The sequence below is a fragment of the Alexandromys fortis genome, unplaced genomic scaffold (genome assembly GCF_014885135.2).
Source record: "Alexandromys fortis isolate MF-2015 unplaced genomic scaffold, M_Fortis_MF-2015_v1.1 scaffold_545, whole genome shotgun sequence".
Lineage (NCBI taxonomy): Eukaryota > Metazoa > Chordata > Mammalia > Rodentia > Cricetidae > Alexandromys > Alexandromys fortis.
In genome coordinates, this window is record NW_026068416.1 from 28,135 (window position 1) to 34,412 (window position 6,278).

At 42.2% G+C, this 6,278-nt stretch overlaps 1 pseudogene; it reads right to left on the reverse strand.

The window, feature by feature from the left end:
• Positions 1 to 1,787: 1,787 nt before the first annotated feature.
• LOC126495649 (protein FAM76A-like) lies at positions 1,788 to 4,975 on the reverse strand (annotated as a pseudogene).
• Positions 4,976 to 6,278: the final 1,303 nt, after the last annotated feature.

Genomic DNA, 6,278 nt, shown 5'->3' on the forward strand with positions numbered 1-6,278 from the left:
AGCAGCACAGACATTGAGAGAAACAATTAATAAATGGAACCTCCTGAAACTGAAAAGCTTTTGTAAAGCAAACAACATGGTCAACAAGACAAAATGACAGCCTACAAAATGGGAAAAGATCTTCACCAACCCCACATCAGACAGAGGTCTGATCTCCCAAATATACAGAGAATTGGTCATCAAAATAATACATAATCCAAAAAAAGAATACATAATCCAATAAAAAATGGAGTACAGTGAACTCTTATCATAGGAATGTAAAATGACTGAAAGACACTTAAGGAAATTTTCAACATACTTAGTCATCAAAGAAATGCAAATCAAAACAACTCTGCGATTCCATCTTACACCTGTAAAATTGGCCAAGATTAAAAACACACTGATGGCAACTTATACTGGAGAGGTTGAGGGGTAAAGGGAACACTTCTGCATTGCTGGTGGGAATACAAGCTTGTACAGCCCGTTTTGATGTCTGTGTGGTGATTTCTCAGAAAATTAGGAAACAATCTTCCTCAAGACCCTGTAATACCACTTTTGGGTATATATCCAAAGGATGTTCAATCATGCCACAAGAACATGTTCATAGCAGCGTTGTTTGTCATAGCCAGAACCTGGAAACAACCTAAATGCCCCACAACTGAAGAATGGGTAAGGAAAATGTGGTACATTTACAGAATGGAGTACTACACAGCAGGAAAAATATGACAACTTGAATTTTGCAGGAAAATTGATGGAGCTAGAAAACATCATTTTGAGTAAGGTAACCCAGACACAGAAAAAGAATTATCACAGGTACTCTCTTATAAATGGTTTTAAAACAAAAAAACAAAGAAAACCAGTCTACCAGTCACAATCCCAGAGAACTTAGAGAACAATGCGGGCACTAAGAGGGGCATACATAGATCTAATCTACATAGGAAGTAGAAAAAGACAAGATCTACTGAGTAAATTGAGAGCATGGGGACTTTGGGGGAGGATTGAAGGGAGGAGGAGAAAGGCAGGGAGTGGAGCAGAGAAAAATGTAGAGCTCAGACAAAAAAACAATAAAACATTGAGATTAAAAATTGCCTTTTATCCTAAATTATTATATTTCTCTTAGTCTAACAAACATTCATAACATACCTAATAATCAAAGACCATCCATACTCCATAAAACTCTTGTGTATTTGGTCATTGTTTGCTTCAAATTGCTTCTTGCACTCTGTGGGTGAAGTATCTTTAGGGTCTTTTAAAAATTTTTGAGATAAAGACCAAATCCTGCAAGGACAAGTATTAACGTGTTTATAGATATCACCTGTCAAGTTTCAGGAGGTCTCATTTGATCAAAGCCGGTTCATTTTAACATGAAACAAATATGTAGCTTCTTGTCTCCTGTGGAAAGAAAAGCAAAACTCTTTCTCCTAAGTAATGCACCTTCTAAATTTCACTTTACAAATATATTTTGATATATGTTTTAAATCTAAGGCATTTAAAAACAACTTAGGTTTGTATTTTTCAGTCTCTCTTTCACTCTTATATTTTTCAGCAGCTGTCTCTTGTCCACCAAGCATCATACAATTCAAAAATCAACACAATATTATATAGGAGACGAACTCCCAATATATTTTCAGTCTTCAATCTTTACATGGATTTTTTTCTTTTACATGAGTTTTACTGTCTTCTTTAAGAATTTGTTTTAATTTTTAAACTATTTATTTATTTATTTATTTATTTATTTATTTATTTTTACCCTGAAGCAAAGGTTTATTGGCGAGAGAAAGCTCTCCCCGCACGAAGTCTCGGGGTGGCAGTGATGCACAGTGACGACAGACTACTTGCTCGTGAGGATGGCAGGTGTAACGGTGGACAGAAACTCTGCACATAACACCGAGCAGTGACCACTATAGAAACACAGAGAGAGGAGCACAGGGAAGCAGAGGAGGAATAGGAGGAGGAGGTCTGAAACCCCAACTGCTGAGCATGCAGTCGTAACTGCACAAACCAGGTGTTTCCACTCAGCCCGCTACATTCGCACAAAGAAGGGTAACGGTAAGAAAATAGAGATTCTGTAAGAAAGCACAGTTCCCAGAGAACAGCCGGGTGGCCAACCCTGACCCAGGAGCAGCAGCTGTTGTTGTGGGAGCCTTCTCATGGTCTTCATGGAGATGTCATCGTGCCTGACTTCTCAGACTTCTTGCTCTTGGACAAAGCAGCTGCCTGTTTCAGAAGCTCTCGGTTTTTGGCCTGCAATTGCTCTGTGACTTTTTTGTGGGTTTTCTCCATTTGGTTCATTTTGGCCCGAGTCTGAGACTCCTGATACTGAAAATCAGCCTTCAGCTCCATAATCTTCTTCTCTTTCTCTAAGATCATCTGATCCTTCTGATGCAGCATCTTCTTCAGAGTGGCCACCTCTTCCTTCAGCTGGGCAATAATGACGAAGTGGTCAGTGCCAGGAGAATCCAGAGCCAGGTCTGGGGAAAAGCTGTCTCCGTTAGCTGTGATTGACTCAAACTTGGATTTTTTCTTTGGGATTTCATTTTGAATTGAAGATGTAGAAAGTGTTTTCTGACTGTTGTAATGGCTGCTACCACTCAAGTGGCTATACTGCCCCTTCTCCTGATGGCCCGCTCGAGAAGAGCTGCTCAGGTGTTTCCTCTGTTCTTTGGTTTTCTGGAGGACACGCTTGTAGGACAGCGTGCACAGCCAGCACAGCAGCTTCCCATCTACCTTCTTTCGATCATCTTTCCTGTCAAACGCACACCGCTGCTTGCACTGTTCACAAGAGTATGGGGGTCCATACTTCTTCTCTGAATTCGTGCAGCGCTGGCATTTATTGCCAATAAACGCTGCAATTATGTTGCAATACTGACAAGGCTTAGGTGTTCCATACAGCTGCACGTTCTGAGCACACTAATTGCATATTGTATTGGTTTTACTCTCCTGCTGGTACTCAGTCCTGCAGTAGGTGCACTTCACAACAGGGTGTGCAGTCCAGCATTCCTTGCTGAGACCGCGCCTCGAAGGGGAAGCGCTGGTGGCACTGGGTGCAGGCCTAGAGCACTGCCACCTCAGGCCCTGCCCTTGCTCACCGCCGCCCCGCCCGCCAGCCCGCCGCTTTATCTGACAGTCTCAGGCACAACTGTTGGACTCTGGCGTGCAAACACCGAGAAGGAATCGCCCCCAGAGACCATCTCAAACACTACAGCTGATGCAAAAGCATGAGGATTTTATTAATTCTGTCATGACAGGGTCCCCTAGCATTCGGGAAGCCGAGGGACCTCGAATAGCGGGTACAGTTTACTTTTAAAGGGGCCACAGAAGCAAGGGGGGTTGTTCTTTGACTATTCTGATTGGCTTATTCGAAAGGGCTATTACCAATAATTGACTGGAGAGCTGTTGCCAGATCAGATGAGGTAAGAGGTCATTTTGACCCCGTTTCCCAGGGGACCGAACCAAAGCATAGCTGTTAGGTCTTTGGTTCCCAGGGGAGGAGGGGAAGCACTATGGCACAGAGGCTGAGAGGATTCAGAATTGTCAAAAATGGCTTCAGGATTGTCTTAAAGTCTCACATTCCCTCCTCTTATTTGGTCAAATATCTCAATCTTGAGATATTAGTAAATTTGGAGGACCAATTGGATCTGTATACAGAAATTAACAAACCAGTGTTATAGACCCATCATAGATCAATAAACTGTCAGATGAGACTATTTTCTCATATTAAGGAGGTCCTGCTGACAAGCATGGCCAACAAGATTGTGTCAAGCTGGGGTCAGTACTATTTAGCAAAGAAAAGGCTCCCACTATCAGATTAAAGTCACTGGCCTGTATTAGAGCTTGCCAGCAGTGAAGCAGGAGTTGTAGAAGGGTTTTTAGGACTAAGAGTGGAGCCCAGGGCCCTGGAAAGGGGGGCTACTTTGGCAGGGGCTCATTCCCTGGTCAGTTAATACTGGGTTGGGCCCTAGTACTATGGTCATTGAAGGTGTTACAACAACTCACAGGGTGAGCACAATCCCTATGTCTTTTTTTTTTTTTTTTCTGGATCATACAACCATAAACCCCAAGTATTACCTGTCAGATTTTTTTTTCTCAGTGAAAGTGATTGTGATTTCAGACTGTTTTTTCTGGTGTGGTACAGGTGAAAGAGACTAAGTCCTTTTTGTTAACCCTCAACCAGGAGACATTGACATTGGTTTTACATCCCCAGGCAGCACAATAAACTTTAGCCGCCCCCCCCATATTGTCTTTCCCCCCCGGACAAACATATCATTCAGAATATTTGCATACAGGATAAAAGTTTCCAGGGGTTTGCTCAGTATCCTCCCAAGAGGCGAGAGGATTTTGGGTACGCTGAAACTTTTATTTGGATGGTCCTGGGTCTCCTGTGGAGGTGTAGGCTTGATGTGAGATGCATGGATCCAGGCTGCAAGATCGTCCACTTTGAGGGCAGTAGGTGTAGGGTCCCTTCCAGCGAGGTTTAAGGTTCTGGGACCAGTGTCTCTGAACATACACAGAATCGCCAACCTGGAACAGGTGTGAGATTTCCTGGTGCCCGACCTGGTGTTGGGATGTGCCAGCAGAGAAGCAGGGAGAGTAGCTTAGTCCAGCGGGCAGCAGCAGGGATAGCTAGGGCCCCTTTAGGGAGGGTCTAGTCTGGCCTGCAGCAGCAGGCTCTGGTCAGATAAATACCATTTTATGTCCCAAGTCCTTCCCGACACCCATGGAGACAGTCCCGCTTCTCGCCCCTGGGAGACAAGTGGGGGAGATGTCTGAACCCCCGTGTCCAAATATTTTTTCCAGGGGAAAATCTTTTGCCAGCCTCCAGGGGCAGCTGTGGGGGATATGTATCTCGGATATCCCAGGAGGCTAGCTCTGCTACTAGTTGACAGAAATCAGGGGTAAGAGCAGGGGTATCAAAGCAAGGGCTTGAGGAGGCATGGATTGCAGGTATGAGCGGGCAGCTGCTGTTCTGGCTGTGGGGTGCTGCAGCTTTTCTCATGTCCCTCCGGATATACCCCAGGTGTCAATTCTGGAACGAATGCGAGATTTCCAGGTGTCAGGGTGGCCAGGGGTCTCTATGCCTGGGCTCGGAGATCTAGAGAGCCTTCAACCGCACCTGCAGATGGGGTTTGTGAGCAAATGGGTCATGAGGGCCTTAGGAAACTAAGAGGGAAGTCCCCCATATTGGATCTCATAGGGGGTTAGTCAAAGCTGAGACGGGGTGTTTCGTATACAGAACCGGGCTAGGGGAAGGAGCTGTACCCAGTCTCTAGTGCCAGATTCCAAAGGCTAATTTGGTAAGGGTCTTTATTTATCCTTTTTACCTGTCCTGAACTCTGGGGTCTGTATGTACAATGTAATTTTTTTCAGTCTTACCTATGCCCTGACTTTTTTTGAGCAACAAGGCAGTTTTACCATCAACCTCGATAATTTTTGAACTGGTCTTTCTCCTCATGAATTTGAGGTTTATGTATACATCCTCCAACAAGGCCATACCTCCTAATCCTTCCTTAGCAGTCCAACAACTGAGGACCAAGCATTCAAATACATTAGACAATGGTGGTCATTGTCACTCTAACTACTTATGGCTCATTAATGCCTTAATATCATAAAACTGCCAATAAATTATCTACAAATATACTTCCAAAACAAAATTTAGTTTTCATTTTTCTCTTTCTATTTATCAGAATTACAGTTTCATAATTTCTTATATTTTTCTATTATGGTATTTACCTAAAAGCAGAAAATCTTTACCTATTTGTTAAAACCATCATATTCTGTCATTGATCATTGCAAAACCAGCATGAAGAAGAGATTGTACCACAAAGATTTGCAGTGTTGATTAGTTAGTTTAGAGGATGAAAGAATTTACAGATATATATATATATATATATATATATATATATATATAATTTTATCCACAATACATAATGCATGCATTTTATGGGTGCTCATAAAGATTTCCCTTAATTTAAAACCTGAGTGGGTTATTACTTAATTGGAACACACTGTAGAAGACATTCAACAGACAACATAATCAGACTGAATTGATTAGTATTCGTCTTTGAGTGTTATGAAGTACATTTCATTTTCCTCATGACAAATAAAAAATTGTGTTTCTCTTGATGATCATTACAATGTAAAACACATATTTATATCATTGTGAAAAATCTAAACATCAATCTCTGTAAATTGGAAAAATATTAAAATTAATAATTGTAATTACATGGAGTAAATGAACAATGAAAATAATTGGAAACTGTATTGTTGGCATACAAAAGAGTTCCACACTGGCCTGGAAT